Source organism: Sebastes fasciatus, chromosome 21 (assembly GCF_043250625.1).
Source record: "Sebastes fasciatus isolate fSebFas1 chromosome 21, fSebFas1.pri, whole genome shotgun sequence".
In the NCBI taxonomy this organism is placed as follows: Eukaryota; Metazoa; Chordata; class Actinopteri; order Perciformes; family Sebastidae; genus Sebastes; species Sebastes fasciatus.
This window is the reverse complement of record NC_133815.1, coordinates 3,289,859-3,308,073: the sequence shown is the minus strand read 5'-3', so window position 1 is coordinate 3,308,073 and position 18,215 is coordinate 3,289,859. Positions and strand designations below refer to the sequence as shown.

Sequence of the window (18,215 nt, the reverse complement as noted above, 5' to 3'; positions counted from 1 at the left end):
GTTCCCTCTGCAAAAAGACAAAAATAGACGAACATAGAGGAATAAATTTAGTTAAGTCAAGATGTTTTTTACCACAAAGTATTCTTGTTTCTTGTGAGCGCAGGATGCTACAACGGCTTAAGAAGATGTACGGCGCTACCAGAGTGCTATACCATCAGGTATCGCCATTAAGGGACACAACAGGATAGGATTTCTAATAATGAATGCGAGGACACGGACAAGAGGAAACCATTAACACTGTGAAGAAGAATCTTATAATAAAGGTGAGGTCAGTGTCATGTTGTTAATAGCTCCAATTATCCATCAACGAGCAAATGAGCCATCAACATTTACTGCGAGCTCTCAATCACACAAATCAGCCCTGATTGCTGTGCCACTGTGGAGCAAGCTCCCTGCCACGGATAGATCTGCTCTAATGCCAGGTACCATTTCTTTAATCCCCCACGTCTGACACATTAACCATCGCTGTGCCGGTCTCAATAATCGCTGGACGTTGCATCACGTCTCAACTATCGCGTCTGGCACTTCCACTGTGGTTCACCGGCGACATGGCATGTCGAAACACTTTGCAACCAGACTAGGATAATAACGATGTCTGTAGAAAATACTTTTGGTAGGCAGGAACTGGCTTTCCATTAACTACGATGTAAACCCATACGTGTCAACAGTAAAGTAGAAACAAAGTAATTATAAGCCCAACCATGTTGTTTTTTTCCTAAACCTAACTTGTTAAGGCTGGCTAAAGTAAAGCCCTTCCTCAATCGGAACGATCTTGAGAAGGCAATTCACGCCTTTATTCAAAGCAGGAGATGATAGCCTAATGAAATAAAGATATATAATATCTATACTATACTATTTTCGGTCATGGAAGTAGCTCCAGTTACTCACAGCTTTTATGATGATCAAGACGAGTCCAGTCAGAGCTCTCTGAGGAAATGACAGGTGCTAAACAAACACTCCAAAATTATATATATGAATATTTATTCCTGCTGCTTTAATTATGGAACTGCAATTAACTCTGGAAACTGAAGACACTTGAAGGCTGTTTTTAACTATTTTGGATGTTTTCTGAAGCAGTTTACTGAACTATACTGTAGTAAAAATATATCTGTGACTATTAATAAACAGAAAAAGAGATTTGCCTGGGCTGACCCGGCCTGAACAACTCTTGTTTCCTGCTTCTTGTTTAGGCTACGTGATAGGTCAGATCTTTTGAGTGACAGTGCATTCGGCAAATGCCAGATTGTGAGCAGCCCCTCCTCTTTCACTCGGTGCACAGGTGTCTCTCGGCCTAATGATTGCTTGTAGTGACAGCAGCTGATGGAAACAGCAACAGAAAGCCTTGAATTTCACTTGATCGATTTTGAACAAATTCTCCTCTGTGTTTATTATCTACGTCATAAAAGTTACTACGAGCACACGGATGCATTCGGCTGAAAGTCACCAGATAACTCGTTAAACCGAAACACCTGTGATTCATTGAGGAACAGAAGCCTGAGGAGCAGGTGGAAGAGAATCCAGCCATCACTCTCAACCAAGATCTACTCCTGTGCCAGTTTCTCCTCAACAAAGTGCCAAGTAATAATGACATGTAACGTTATGTAGCCCCTGGTCATCATACCCATAACAAGTTCCTGGAGAAAGACTCTTTTCATCTGCCAGTGGGATAAAAACTGTCATCACACAGACTGAACTCTTTGGTCCTGCTCTCCTTTGAAAGAGACTACAATGACATCATTTCAACACCAAGCCCCGTCGTCTCCTGCCGTAGATCATCAAAAGTAAGCTTATTTACAATTTTGGACTAGTGGCCTGTTGTTTACTGGATATAGTGTTTGTTCAGTGTACAGTTGCTGACTCCATGCTGATGTTGCTATGTGTGTCAGCTGTGTGTATATGATGTGGCCGCCGTGCCAGGCTATGTTTAAAGAGTCTTTTTTAAAGTTACTATGCATGTCGCTCTATCCATACGCTTGATGAATGATGTTGTTGTCGTGTTTTTAATGTTTGTCTTGTTGGATCAGAATCAGAATCAGTTTGATTGGCCAGGTATGAGTAAGCCTACATAGACTACCAGCAATTTGACCCTAGTTATTCTGCTCTCATTGTACATATGGAAATAGAACTGCAGCGAAGCTGGACAAGAGATGTTTCTGTACGTAAATTGTAAACAATAATACAGTAGTGAAACGGTGCATCGTGCAAATATGCTGAAATAATATTGAATGATTAAAGTAACAGGTCGCTTTATATACACAACATAGGTGGATATGCACAGTATGCATGTATACGTGTAACATTTCCTCTGGTGATGATGTACACTCATCGGCCACTTTATTCGGTACACCTTGCTAGTACCGGGTGGTCTTCTGCTGCTGTAGCCCATCTGCTTCAAGGTTGGATGTGTTGTGCGTTCAGAGATGGTATTCTGCATACCTTGGTTGTAACGAGTGGTTATTTGAGTTACTGTTGCCTTTCTATCATCTCCAACCACTCTGCCCATTCTCCTCTGACCTCTGACATCAACAAGGCATTTCCATCCACACAACTGCCGCTCACTGGATATGTTCTCTTGTTCGGACCATTCTCTGTAAACCCTAGAGATGGTTGTGCGTGAAAATCCCAGTAGATCAGCAGTTTAATACTCAGACCAGCCCGTCTGGCACCAACAACCATGCCACGTTCAAAGTCACTTAAATCCCCTTTCTTCCCCATTCTGATGCTCGGTTTGAACTTCAGCAAGTCGTCTTCACCACGTCTAGATGCCTAAATGCATTGAGTTGCTGCCATGTGATTGGCTGATTAGCTATTTGTGTTAACAAGCAATTAAACAGGTGTGCCTAATAAAGTGGCCAGTGACTGATAAGGCTTTTGTGATTAAACCGTGGTGCATTCATGAACGATGATTTCCTCAGAGACTAGCACTGTCCAAACAGCTTTGTATTGGTGATGAAATGATGAAAATTTGAGAATACATTGAAATTAACTGACTTTGCAGCAAAATGTTGGCGTTTGAAACGCTGATATGACCATAAGGTTAAGGTTGTATATGAGGTTCGGCTGTTTATAAAGGTCGCTGTGCCTCCTGTAAATGAATTGGCTAACTGTGATAGTTTAAGATTGTTGTTCTACTGGCAGATGTAACTAGAGATTCTGAAACAATTTGGCTAATCTGTTGCCTGCTGGAAAGCTCTGAAGATGGACAAAATCATGTTCAGTGACAATCATTGTGACTGGCTTGTTTTCACATGTAGGTAATTAAAGTACTTTATCATAGAATTAATCTTTTAGATGTGCCGATAGTTGTCAGTACAATCAAATACTGCTGTATCGGTTAATTGTTTCTTAGCCAAAACGGACCATTTGGGGATAATCCAATAAGCACTGAGGACCCCCAATATGTCTACCAGAGGGGGCATTCACACAGTCTACCTCTTCTGTGGTGCTACAGAGTTAACTTTCACTCCTCTGGCATACACCCAAGCAGAGCAGCTTTCATAATTTATTCAAAAATGAACCGTCTGACCTGAAAAATCCCTAATCATTACCTACATTATTTGTTTTACTCACTGCATCTCAATGAAGTACTCTACGCGCCTCGTAGTTCTGCATTAATCAAAGACAAACAACAAATGCCTGAGATGTTTTCATCTGTTCTTTTCAATGAGGAATCTCAGAGCTCGGTGCTCCTCACTCCTCATGTTCTGGATATAGAGATCCTCCGTACCTCATCAAAATGCACAGTTAGAAATCTCTGTTACTGCTGCCTGCTGTGATGTTGATTCTATTTTCAAAACCACTCAACAGATGCTAAATATAAGAAACATACTGTTTTTAATGTATTAGATTATACATGCATGAAACCGATTCAAGTCGATTTTCAAACATGCACTTATTCCTTATTCCATGCAACAGGGATTACTTCAGTTCAATTTTAATAAAGATATCATACGTTAAAAAAAGAACGAGCCAACAGCATGCTAAAGGAAATCAACATGCAATAACTAACGGGCTTTACAAGAGAGAGATGATTGGATTCTGACATCTAGTATCTGGTAAGCTTTGTTTACCCTTTTCAATACGCGGAGGAGCTCGCTGATCTCAATACATCCCACGCCATCTGTCTATCCTCTGATTCTTTGGGCTAAGAAAACCAGAGATGTTCTTCTCAGTCTCGTGGTGGAGCGGTTCAAGTCCCTGTTGCCAGAGATTTCCATTTGCATTTCATATCAAAGTGCAGATCACTCGCTTGTTTATGAGCCAGTGTTTTACATCAAAACAACAGCATGGTCTTCTGGGTATATACTGGATTTGAATGTATACCTTGAAGTTCATAATGATAATGATGAGAGAACCCGTATATAATTTACTATGATATCTAACTGATAGTATTGTCCAGAGTGATTGCTGCTACTGGGCAGCTTCCAGGTTTCTTTTGTGTAATATTCATGCTCAGTGAGTGGAATCTGGATGAATATCATTGAACAATACAATTAAAAAGATTATGCCTGAGCCAGAGAACATAACAATGGATGCAGTACGACAATCAAAGATAAATCTATCTTCTTTATGTACACAGCATGTGTGACCAAGAAGGTCCACATATGAACTGATTCAGGGTCCCAGATCAAACCTTACCATCAATTGCATCATCTTCTACACATAATTCATCCAAAATATGAACATATTTAACATACCATTGAATAGAATTTGATATCATAAGGTAATATTATAAAGTATGATAGTAAGTATGGTAAGCAGACCTAAAAAAAAAAAGATATTTCGATCATTTACCTCCTCTCAACTCCACCATTTAACAAAAAAGAATAACAATAAAATTCAAGAGCTGAAAGATAATGAATACACAAGTAAGCAAATGTATTTAACAACAAGCAATCATCAATGTGAAAAGCTAAATTAAGTGTATTTACATACTCTTTCCCTAAACTTAACCAAAGTGCTTTTGTTGCCTAAACCCAACCACATAATCGCGGTGTGAATCTCGCGGTGTGTTCCAATCCGCATACTTCTGTACTTACACTCACTGTTTTGAGTGCATAAGTGCGTTCCAATTGGGAAGTACGGCAAAATGCAGTGCACTCAAAGTACCTGGATGTTGTACTCAAAGCCGTCAGATTGTTGAGTGTGGAACGCTGGACACTTTCCACACTCAATTGTCTACGTAGCGGAAGGGGCGGAGCCACGACCACTATTCAAACATACGGAGATAACAGAATAAAACAATACGTTAACATACCGGTGCATTTTCAGCCAACAGGAGGACACATCGTAGGCGTAGGCGACGACGTTGTAAACGTAATTTCCACTCTGCTTTCATTTTTTTTCGGAAGATATTTTGGCGGGTAGCGAGCCGCGGTCAAATGTTGCGATCTTCATTTCCGTTCAGTGCGCCGCAGAGTATTCGATTTGAGACGACCTAACCCCGTTGAAATTTACGCACTACTCAAGTGAGTACAGAGTGCACAAAGTGCACTACATTGAAGTGTACTTCTGGAAGTACGTGGATTGGAACACACTCTGTCTCTGGTGCCAAAGTCATGCGCTTTTGTGCACTACGAAAATGAGGCGCCTCCTTGACTGGAAATGATGTCGCCTGTGAACATAATCCAGGCAGCAATTACACTAGTAATGAAACCATAACTGGGAAAACAACGTATTATTACATAAACGTAATTGGAGACATGGCTGCTGTGTTACTTCCACTTAATTTCAATACTAACTTTGAGAAACACGTTGGACACCATAACGCTCATCTTTTCTCATCCCCCTATTAATTTCCTATAGAGCGGTATCATACATCAGTGTTATACAACAGATAAATAGAGCACATTAAAGCCCCGGTATTGTCTCCGGCTATGAGGAGGACCGGGAAATGGCAGCGTTACATAATCTTTTCACAATGGCTAATATTACATTGTTTATCGTTAGGTAAAAGTAATTTCGACGAGGAAATTAAAACACTAAGACATACTGTGCATCAACACTGCATAATGCTTTGTGCAATCATGTAATTGTTCAATGTTGCAAAGCCTGGATGTACATCCCATCTCCATAGTACTCCATATAGTATTTCAGACTATATATAAGTTGCTACCTTGAAATCATTTATAAAAGCTATGAAGACCTTTTTGTTAGATGTAGCTGTTGTGTATTTAAGTAACTATTTCTCTTTAGTGATGCACCACATTGCACAGAGACCTCCACAGGCTTCCAGCGTTTCACAGAATCACCAACAAAGTCATGCTCCTTAGCACTGCATGCCTCCACTCCTGACTAAATCTCAGAACTCATCTCTCACAGCTGCCCCCCTCTCGCTCTCTCCATCCATCGAGCTCTGGACCTCTGGATATTCCTAACACAGGGCTCTTTGCCTCCGCGCTACCTCCCACAGTCAGAGCCACGAGCAATATTGGTTCTTGAAGACTTGCATTTTTTTTTGCAGAAGGGATTGACGTGTGATTGAATTGTTTACGTGTCCATGCAATGTATTTTCAGCAGTATTTTGTTTTATTGCTGAAGTGCTATTTAGATGCATTGCAGAACTTTGAGGTATTGAGAAAATGCTAAATGAATAAATTGCAACATCTATAAATGCACATGCAAGTGCACATATGGCTGAAATAATTTATTCCCCTATAGATTTTTTTCAAGACGTGAAGAAAAACAATGAAAAGACCAAAACCATCAATGTGTTGATTGTCGATCTCAATATTTTCCGACTTCCTACCTGGTCTGTGGCAGCCCAAAGCATATTCGTTCTTTATGAAGATTTGTTTAAAGGCCCCATATTGTGCTCATTTTCAGGTTCATACTTGTATTTTGTGTTTCTACTAGAACATGTTTACATGCTCTAATGTAAAAAAAAAATCTTTATTTTCCTCATACTGTCAGCCTGAATATGCCTGTATTTATACGCTCTGTCTGAAACGCTCCGTTTTAGTGCATTTCAATGGAATTGCAACGGAATTGTGTTGCTAGGCAACAGCTTGGGTACATGTTTACTTCCTGTCAGCTGATGTCATTCACACACACACTGCAACCGGATATAAACTGGGACACATTTACAATGTGTATACTTTTAAATCTGTGTACTGGTCTACATATTGTAGATTTGTGACATCACAATTGTACAGAAATCCTGACGGCGTGTTTAAAGGCACAGTTTCTGAATAGTGGCTGTGTGTATTTCTGCATGGATAGAGTGTTTTGATACTTTCACAGTATTTATGTAGCACCTTAGCCTGCTTTATAATAAAAAAATACATGAAAATCTCACTTTTTACAATATGGGATCTTTAAAGGGGAAAAAAAGGGGCAGATAGATAGAATTACATTTTTTCTAAGAAAGGCTCACTAATTCCCTAAAACAGCTGGGCACTGCATTTTTGGGGGACTATTTTCAGCCGTGGATTAATACACATTTGGTGCGCTCGTGAGTATTTCTGGCAGCAGGATGGACTATGTGGGATTGGCTCACAATAAAGTACGATCTGTGCATTTGTGGTAATGAAGGAACATGTCACCCGGTGCAAAGGTGTGGCTCACAGATGTGGTTTTAATAGTTTTTGGAAAACAAAAGCCTGTTGGGCTGTGGCTTTATTTTTATCTGTGGTAACAAACATTTGCTAGTAGGATCAATTCATTGTTGGTTTTGATCATTTCATAGTAATTGGACAATTAGAAAAAATACATCTGTATTTAAAAGCAGAGCATATCATACTCAGGAAACCTCGAATTGGTCTCGGTAAAGATGAAAGTTACTTATTTAGAATACTCAGAATCACAGCTCTGAAGCAAATAACAAAAGGGTGGGAAAAAAAATAAACCCAGATTTTATAAAATGGAAAAGTTTAGTTCTTTGATTTTTTTTGTATTAACTTATTTATGTATTATTATTATTATTATTATTATTATTATTATTATTATTATTATTTCTCTTTGTAATATTATTATTATTTTTTATTTTATTTTATTCAATTTTTTTAATTAGATTTTAATTTTGAATGATAATGTTGTTTTCTCGTGTGCTTATTGTGTTTGTTTCTAAGCTCAATTACATAAAAATTGGTTTATAAACTATTGTAATTACGAACTGTAAAGTGCATAATGAAAACAACCTCGAAAAAAAGGGGAAAAATAAAATATATAAAAAATATAGAAGTTCACAAGCCTCATACTTTTAATATCTATATTTCGTAGATGACGATTTCACATAAATGGCCTGTGTCAAATTAGAATTAATAACCGTTGGTAAAGAGCAGATCAATTAGTTGTTTATGAAAGAAACTCACGCTACACAACAACCCTGTATTGAAGGCCACGTTTTATAATCATGAATTGCTGAAGTGCCAAACAACAACATGAGAAGAGAGGCGCATCAAGTGACGAGACTATTCATTCACGACCATTCATCTTTTTCTCTCTTTTTGTTCCAGAATAGGTCTGTTCTTGTTTAATGCCACCAGACAAGAAGAACCTGATTTTGTACAGTAGTTATTTACTCATCACTAAGAATATAATGAATGGGTTTAATTGCTATCGCGCCATATCAATTAACAATAGAAAGTAGGGAAATGAAAGTGTATGAAAAATGATCGCCTCACCACCAGATACGATGTTGTTGTTGCTAATTCTGTTTGGGTTCGTTCTATTTCAGTACTGTAAGAGAGTGCAAGCCCTTTTGTAAAGTCGCACCAATATTCTTTGTATGTTGTAAAAAAAGAAAAGATAAGGAAGCTCAATGTTGTCCTCACTCTGTCATATCTGATGGATCTGTGGCTGTGCAGAAAGTTTTGCCCTAGTTTTGAAGTGAGGAGGTCCGGGGGTGAGGAGGAAAGGTTTGCCTCAGGCGTCTGCAGCTGTGTGATGGTCTGTTACTGGGAGTTTTTCCCAACCCACTGGGACAAAAACAACTCTCTGGTCAGTCTCAATCTCCTGACCTACCTGGATGGGAGAAATCTGCTCAAAAAACATATTTATACGCTTGGATATACACCAGATATATATCTGAAAATCACTCTATCCAGAATCCCGCCATGCTCAATTGGTTTCTTCCTTGTTTTTATGTCTAGCAGACTAGCAATTAATATCTGTTGCTCTCCAGCATGACTCAGGGATGATATTTATTGGAAGATCGATGCTTGTTTTCTTCAGTATTGTTCCAATTTCCTTTTGAGTCACGGAGGTACTCAAACTGATACAGACAGGCAATAAACCTGTTGTCCTCGCACATCATTTTCTGCTAAAACGGTAGCCTTGCGTTTTGAATGAACACTCTTCCCGTGGTCTGCTCGAGTTGTACGCGTGTCCGTGGCACCGCGATTGCCTTGACACATGCTGTGTTCGGTAGTGGTGTTGTGCCAGATGTCTTTTCAGAAAGTGTTTCAACTTTCTAGGAGTGTTTTGGCAAGTAGTAAAAGAAATCTTTTTCCACTTCCCAATGGGCTTTGACACACAAAACATATTTCATCTGTCACCAAGCCATTGCTCGGAGCAATAATCATATTTGCTTGGGTTTTATTTTCTTTTTCCACTTCCAAAAAGGTTATCAGAGCCGTGACACTTTTCTAAGGCTAAGAAACATTCCCTGTTTTTCAATCACCATATTGTCGTAAACACTTGAAAAATGAGAAATGTAACAATGAGAGTACAATGTTGTCCATTTTCAAGTGCTCCCGTGTGGACAATTTAGTATTTGAAACTGAACATCCACTTAACACCGGTGTGCAGTGTTTAAGGCGGTGTTTAAGTGCTCTACTTGTGAACCCTCAGTGGGTGTTGTAACACACTTTTCATTTAGCTGCACAACAACAACGCGTTTTAACTCCGCTCACCCACCTTTTAATATTTACAACATGAAATAACTGCACGTTGTACACCTACCAGTATGTATCCACTTTATTCCTTTCATATTTCTTTTCAATGTCATATTTTCTCCATAAAAACAACCAGGGAGACAGGTTTCTTAGGGATCCATTAATAATGCATTATCACTCAGCAAACTGTGGGGAGATGTAATGTGCCTTGACCATTTTTTTTAAAGCTTATCTAATTGTTAAATATTTAAGATGTATATCCTCCCAACATAAGGTTGTGTCACTGAGCTGACATACATCTAGTTTAAAGCTTATTGCCCTTGTGAGGCACCGCTAGTTTGACGGTGCCGTCGCTGTGACAGTGCTTGCTTTTGCAGTCTGCTCTAGCATCTGCCAGCGTATTTGATGGCACATCAGAGGACACAGTAAACATTGACAGAAACATCTATCTTCCCGGCAACCTGTTTTTATGGATTTATCCCAGTTTAGATGCCAGCTGTCATAAATATAACAGTGCAGTGATCATTAGCAGCTGTGTATCAGGTGAGGATGCCACAGAAGAATGGAGGTGCATTTTGTATTCTGATTGCCTGGTCCACTCCAGGAAAATAGGGCCCATTAGTTGGAATGAACTCCCACTCTGATTATGATGACAGTGTAGCAATAGATTAGCAATATAAATACTTCAAACACAATTACCAGGAGCCTTTCCAACTGTTACTCCTTCATGTCAACTGTGCGGTAATTTTATTCAGCTCACCTTCATCCTCGCTGTGTCCGTTTACTTAAACTGGAGCAGGTGTGCAGTTTATTCTGGGGAAAAAAGGAATTATTACACAGTTTAACAATGAATAATATCCTATTACAAGTAGATGTTTTATAATAGAAAGAGCAAATGCATTAACACCTACATTAAACACCAGAAAGCTGCAGATGTAACACCTTTAAATAAAGAATTAGTTTAATAAATGACATCCATTGCAAGCAGTGCTTAACATGGAACGGAGAATATAGCACACATAATTGTCATTTTGATAACAGACAAAAAGACTAACAAAATGTTTGATAGATTTAGTTATAAGAGTTGACAGGTGTGTGGGAAGTTGTGTAGGAGAAATATGACTTCATTATTAGTAAGCGTCACTTGAACGTCCAGCTAAACTGGGCTCTGGTGTAAGGAAAATCCAGTTTTTGCAAATACTCTGATTTGTATGTCTGATAAAATGACATCGTTGTTTCTCTGAAGGGACCGTCTGCTGAAAATTAAAGCTCCATTTAAGCGCAACGTATTAAAACAACGTATTATATTACATAAACGTAATTAGAGACATGGTTGCTGTGTTACTTCCACTTAATTTCAATACTAAGTTTGAGAAACACATTAGGCTCATCTTTTCTCATCTCCTATTAATTTCCTATGGAGCGGTACCATACATCAGTGTTATACAACAGATAAATAGAGCACATTAAAGCCCCTGTCTTGTCTCTGGCTGTTAGAAAGACACAAAAAATGGCAGCATTACGTAATCTTTTCACAATGGCTTACATTACATTGTTTATCGTTAGGTAAAAGTAACTTTGATAAGGGAAATGAGATGACGTTAAGACATACTGTGCATCTAGACTACATAATGCTCTTGACCCCTCTCATGTATGTAACCCTCTGTGCAATCACATAATTGTTCAATGTTCCAAAGCCTGGATGTACATCACAGACTATATATACACATAAGATGTTACGTTGAATAATTTATAAAAACTGCAATGATGACCTTTTTGTTAGATGTAGCTGTTATGTATTTAAAGATGAAGTAGGCGAGATTGGAGCAAATATGATTCAAAAATTGTATAAAAAGCTATATTGCTATATCCTGACAGTAGTACATGAAACAGGTAACCTGAAAAAAATCATGTGCCTTTGTGTCCTCCGGTGCTCCCTGCAAGATTTCACAGACCGGGAGGAAAACAAGCAGTAAGAGCTGACCTGAGATCTGTTGTCCATCTGCTGTCTATGAGAGCCGGATGTCAATCACTCTGAACTCCGACCAAACGGTCAAACTAGGCAGCGTTAATCAAATATGAATCAATATTCTGTTACGTTAATGTCTATTTCTCTCCTCAAATGTTGTCAGAATCATCTTGTAGTACACGGTTTAGCTGTAAAATCAAGCTATGGTCACATGACCGGAGCACAGCCAATAGGAACGCTCTCTCAATGAAATGACCTGTGATTGGTCAAAGTCTCCCATCACGGGCTAGATTTCTTAAAGCCTGAAAACAGAGCCATGATGAGGAGCAGAAGTTTAATTTTCTCTCAGAACACTTGAATTACAATATGCTGAAAGGTTATCACGGAACTGTTTGCCCAATGATGCCAAAAATATATACTGCCTACTGCGACTGTAAGTAACTATTTTTCACAGAAAATGCCAAAGCTCAAAAGCCCAAAAGAAAAAGAACGCAGCTGCTCAAACTTGAATTTATTGCATTGTAAAATGAACATATCATTCAGCTTTTATTTAGTCTTTAGTTTCTTACTTTGTGATTACATTGCAGTCATAAATTCCTCCGTGCCCCCATTCAGCCATCTTTTTTTTTTTTTTCTAAATGCTTTCTTTAACTTGCGCCAGTTAAGTCACTTCAGGCTCCGCTCGAATCGAAGCAGCATTCCAAATAATTAAGCGATCCTACTGCTCCCTGCCTCTCCGCTGTATAATGCGACTGTCTCTCTTTTTATGGACAGTTTTGACAAATGTTGCACTCGAGTCCCAAAACACAAAACGGAGCCAAAGATGAAGGATATAAATAATTTTTTATGTGCAAACCACAAAACTTCAAAGATGTATTATAGAGGGGATTAAATCTACTCACTCTAAAGGTCTTAGAGTCAAACTGAGAACACATTCACATGCTGCTGCACAGTATGTGTCTAGTGTGTACGCACAAGGCTCCAACACCCTAATGGACCAGACACCCCGAGGCTGTATGTGGGTGTGCGTACTGTACAGTGTCCGTGTGTGGGGGAATATGTGTATGTGTGTGTTAGCAGGAACTAAATGGGTTTTGCCTCCATTGGCCCACATCCGTGACTATAACAAAGCATTTTGTCTTCTCCCGAGGGGTATTACACACCACAACGACATCAGGGAGAGACACCCGAGAGTGTTCGGTGTTTATTGAGTGGACTGACTTGGTTACCAATTTCTGTTTGGGGTGAATATTCTATTAAATATAGGATCTGAATGATAAATCTACTTAAAAAAAAAAAAGCTTTATACATGTAGTCAGTTTTGTGTGATACAAAAAAAAGCATCTCCCTGCCACTCTTAAAAACACATCGTTTTAATCAGCAACACAATACGTTCCCTCAGAGGCATGCAGTGACATTCAAGAGCAATTCCTCACACATCTCCTCACACACCCACAGAGTTATACAAAAAACATGCAGTAAGGCACACACACACACACACACACACACACACACACACACAAAGATAAAAGATAATCTATGTAAGGGGGGTTTCTGCCTCAGTTGATTTAGGTCAAAGGGTCACCTGGCACTTCTGGAAAACTGTATAATTTTCCATTCTAATATTGTCTGTTTTCAAAACTACTTGTCTTCTGACAGGTCATACAGGACACTCAGTGAAGGTTTACCTACAGATTCATGATTGAAGATGAGTTATTCTCCTCTCTTTAGCAATACTTCAGCGAGCCCCTTTACTTCGCTGACATGAATAGGGTTCGTCTTTTATTAAACCCAACCCTGCAAATGTTTTTTTTTCTAGTTATTGTCCATTTCTGACGTCTGTCTGCAGTTAAAGACGTCAGAGATGGGGCCAATAAGTGTGTACTGTAACTGAGCTTTAGTGGAGCTGGACCAGTAGTATACTAAAAAACAGATTTTTTTCATTGATGTCATCTCATTGATCTCCGCAATTGAGTTTCAGTTTACAAGCCAAGCCATTAATGGAAACCAACTGGAAGACGTCAGCTGAGATCCTGCCACAGTGCCTGGTGTATTCATTTATTTGCGTGTTGTAATGACAGTGTTTGTCTTCAGATCCCCCTGATGTCTCATTCACGTCATATGCAGTAATTCTTCAGGGTTTTTGTTCAGCTGTCACATCGTATTAAGTAGCCACCAAACCGCCACCATGCCCTTCGATTCCCTTCGTTTGTCCAGCGTCTTGTTTGTTCGTTCGTGTTTGCTCATACTGTTATTCTAGCTTGGACCCATTGTTATTATAAAACAATTACAGATGGCGCTTTGGCACTTCTGCACATGATCTTTTCCACTTATAACACAAAATTTCAAATATTTATTCTATTTTTTTTTTAAGGAGTAGTGGGCAGAGTGGTTGATTAAAATAAAAGCCTGAAGCCTCTTTTCAAGTTCAAGACCTTTATTCGTCCCCGAGGGGGCAACTGGTTTAGCCGCAGTAGCAACAACAACAACAGTGCATCATATAAGACAATATACACATCACCACATACTAAAAACACTTACATATCTGTGAATTAATGATACCATAGCAACATTGATCAGCTGTATCTTGATCCATTTGATCACTTAAAGTTAATGCTATACGGACAGGGTAGTATAGCAACAATACCTGGGTTATAATCCTACTTTAAGATTTTAAATTGCACTTTTAATATTAATAAACAGCTTTTAATGGTAAATTAAAATGTAAAAACTATTACAAACAATTTACAATTAACCCTTTATTTACTAGCAGCCCTTTTTGTATTACGGTGAGTCAATTTATTTTTTTTTAATATCAAAACATATCGTATCGGAGGTTTAAACATTCAAATCCCCTGTTTTTTTTCTTCTTTTTAATTAAAAGATGAAGGAAAACAAAATATTCTGTATGTAATGTCACAGTAATAGCAAAAAATAAATAAATAAATAATAATAATAATAATAATAAAAATAATACTGGTTTAAGATTTAACACTGTTTTTTAAAATATATATTTACCTGTAATAAATCAGAAGATGGAATATTTTAAGGGAAGCACGATTGCAGAAACCACGCCGATGCCGATACCGATACCAATGTTTTTTGTTTATTTCGTTTTTGCTGTTATTTATTCCCCTTTTATGCCAGGGAAACAAACCTCTTCATTATAAAGTCAAGCTCAACAAAAATATTTGTTTTCTGAAAAATGAATTAAATGTAAAAGTGATTAGATACATAAGCAGAGTTTCTAACACATAGATTTGATATTACCAGAACATACACTCACCGGCCACTTTATTAGGCACACCTGTTCAATTGCTTGTTAACACAAATAGCTAATCAGCCAATCACATGGCAGCAACTCAATGCATTTAGGCATCTAGACGTGGTGAAGACGACTTGCTGAAGTTCAAACCGAGCATCAGAATGGGGAAGAAAGGGGATTTAAGTGACTTTGAACGTGGCATGGTTGTTGGTGCCAGACGGGCTGGTCTGAGTATTAAACTGCTGATCTACTGGGATTTTCACGCACAACCATCTCTAGGGTTTTACAGAGAATGGTCCGAAAATGAGAACATATCCAGTGAGCGGCAGTTGTGTGGACGGAAATGCCTTGTTGATGTCAGAGGTCAGAGGAGAATGGGCAGAGTGGTTCGAGATGATAGAAAGGCGACAGTAACTCAAATAACCACTCGTTACAACCAAGGTATGCAGAATAGCATCTCTGAACGCACAACACGTCCAACCTTGAAGCAGATGGGCTACAGCAGCAGAAGACCACCCGGTACTAGCAAGGTGTACCTAATAAAGTGGCCGGTGAGTGTATTTTAACGGCCGCCTAAGCATATTCAGAGACTCATTTTAGCATTTTCTATTTGTATTATTTTACCCGTCCGAGAGAACCATGCCTTCCATAATATATAACTGGTGGACTCATAAGTCAGGAACAAACAACACAAGGATGCAATTTAACTATTATTGTTATTTAGTTTGATTTAACTGGCAAACAGACCAACAAACCAAACACAGTGAGCTGAACGCTGCATTGAACGGATTATGATGTTGATTGTGATGTTTACTAGCAGCCCTTTTACATAATACAGTGAGTCACTTTAACGTTATGTGTATCAACAGTATAGTTTAATGGAGCTTTAAAGTCTCCACTCTGCTTGTAAAACTACCACTGGGTTTAGTTCTTCAGAATAATTTAAAAAGATAAAGGTGTTGCTGACAAAAAGGAGTCAAAATATCTTTCTCCGCATATGTATATACAGTATAATCAATTAGGAATCGCAATTAATACTTAAAGCAGGTGCTGCTTATGATGGCTCAAAACAAGCATCAAATTTGGGAATAAACTCAAAACAAACAAAAGCACATCTATTCAAGCAAACTCAATGTTTTAGTGTCCCTTTCAGTCAGTTTACAATCACTTAGATCTCTGAAGGGAAAATGGTTTAGGGGGTTCATAACCTTCTCCACACACCCGTATTCATTAGCAAAGCTGAACTCCCATTTCATATTGAATCATTTGTTTCCTCTTATTATGTTTTACATTCATGCGTTCTCAGTCTCTTGTATGTGCTTGCTTAAAAGATTCAAACAAAAAGATTCAAGAGTGTTTCAATCTGAAAAGCAGGAAACAGAAGGAAGCCATATAAAATAGACCTCATTGATCCCATCGTGATGAGTGTTCATAGAAGCATTATGCTCTTTGGTAACAGCTGTGAACAAAAATCATAATGGTTAATGATTATCCAAAAAGCCTTGGCCCTGCAACTCTTGAGTTAATGTGACAGCATTATCTGAAAGCAGCCTTGCTTTTTTTTGTCTCTGTCTCAGTGGTTCCTTCTCTGCCGCGGTTTTTCTCACTCTGCCGTGTTCATAATGTAATCTGGGGCAAAAAATAGGAGGCAGATGCACAGCGTCGCGACCTTGATCTCTCACCCTGGAACGCACCTCTAACACCCGATTGTATAACATGTGTGAGTAATAAAAACGACGAGTTCCTGCAACCCTTCTGGTGGGTTTGGCTCGTGAAAACGGGGCTTGGAGAGGGGAGGAGATGGTGCAGAGCGCCTCAGAGAGTTGGTCTGTCAGAATACCAACCCACTCCATGAATCAGACAAGGTGGTGGGAAAGGAGAGAATGAGAAGTGGGATCATGTAATTGATGGTGTAAAAAACGCATGATGGGGTGAGCATAAAACGGCGGCAGAGAGAAAACGTCGCTGTCATGGATCACAGGTGGAGGGAATGAAGTCGTAACACTGCCAGATACGCTCATTACATACAAGTAGTTCACATACTGGTTGGAAAAACTGCTCAGTCTAATGCAGTACATTATTGCTGTTGTCCACCAAAATCCTTGTAAAACGCTGATTTATATATTTGAATTCCAGCAAATGTCATGCTTCTCTGGGGATTGAGATAAAAATATGTCTTTTTCGGTATCAGACACCCATTCAAAATCCATTGGATAAACTCAAGAACGCGTGATTGTCAAGCTGATAAAAAGGCTTATTTTTCTTAGATGGTTTTTACTGCATAGCAGCAAAATGCAATAGTGTGCGAACAAAGCCAGCACATACATTGTCCCTTGGGATTGTCTGATTTTGACAGGTTTTAATTAATTCATTTGGTGTAAAAACAACTTTGGTAATTTCCAATTATATAGCGACTGACAAAAACATTATTGTTGCCGAGATGAATGTAAGAAAACAAGAGGACAAAAATGTGTTTACCTCTGTGTGTTCTATCAGACTCCACAAAATCAGATCTAAGAGGAAGTCGCATGCAATGATGCCACTGTATCGATTTTAATTATCCCATTACTGAGCCTGGAGGTCTTATAAAAACAGATAAGCTAAAGACCTCCAACTAATTACATACGGAGCGGCATCATGCATTTATTTTGCTGTTGATTAAAGTTGCTTCGATTTATGTTAAATAACAGTGTGATTCAAATGCAAAACATTATCGGCTTTGACGGAGAGAAGGGGACGGGATGAGTGAAGGAGTGGGAGAGAGAGCTTTACAGATAGAAAGAGAGAGAGAGGGGGTACGTCCACACTGAGCCGGATGGATTTGAAAACTGGATATGGTAACACTCTCTGTGACGCCCATGTAATGCATTATAAACATACTTATAATACGTTGTAATCTGCTCATAAGCACTGTATGATTATAGTTACAAGCACTCAAACAATATTCATAATGCTCTATAACAATAATCATAATGCATTATAAAGAAATGACTTATAAGGTAGGTACAGCTGGACCGTGTACGATCAGTCTGTGAATTTGTGGCTAAATTATCATACAAATCGTCAGTGGTCATGTCTGTGATGTTAAATCCAGCGGTACGAGGACACTAGGTCAAGCGGTGGCGTACTCCATCATGGAATGCTC

The 18,215-nt window shown here is 38.8% G+C and overlaps 1 protein-coding gene across 1 annotated transcript in view; it reads left to right on the top strand.

Moving 5' to 3' along the window:
• The first annotated feature begins 1,288 nt into the window (after positions 1-1,288).
• The window catches only part of LOC141759807 (cadherin-6-like), a 209,364-nt gene continuing 192,437 nt past the window's right edge, over positions 1,289-18,215 (top strand). Inside the window, exon 1 of the mRNA XM_074622205.1 lies at positions 1,289-1,781. The gene's annotated coding sequence lies outside the window, so the exon portion shown is untranslated. The remainder of the gene's footprint in view (positions 1,782-18,215) is intronic.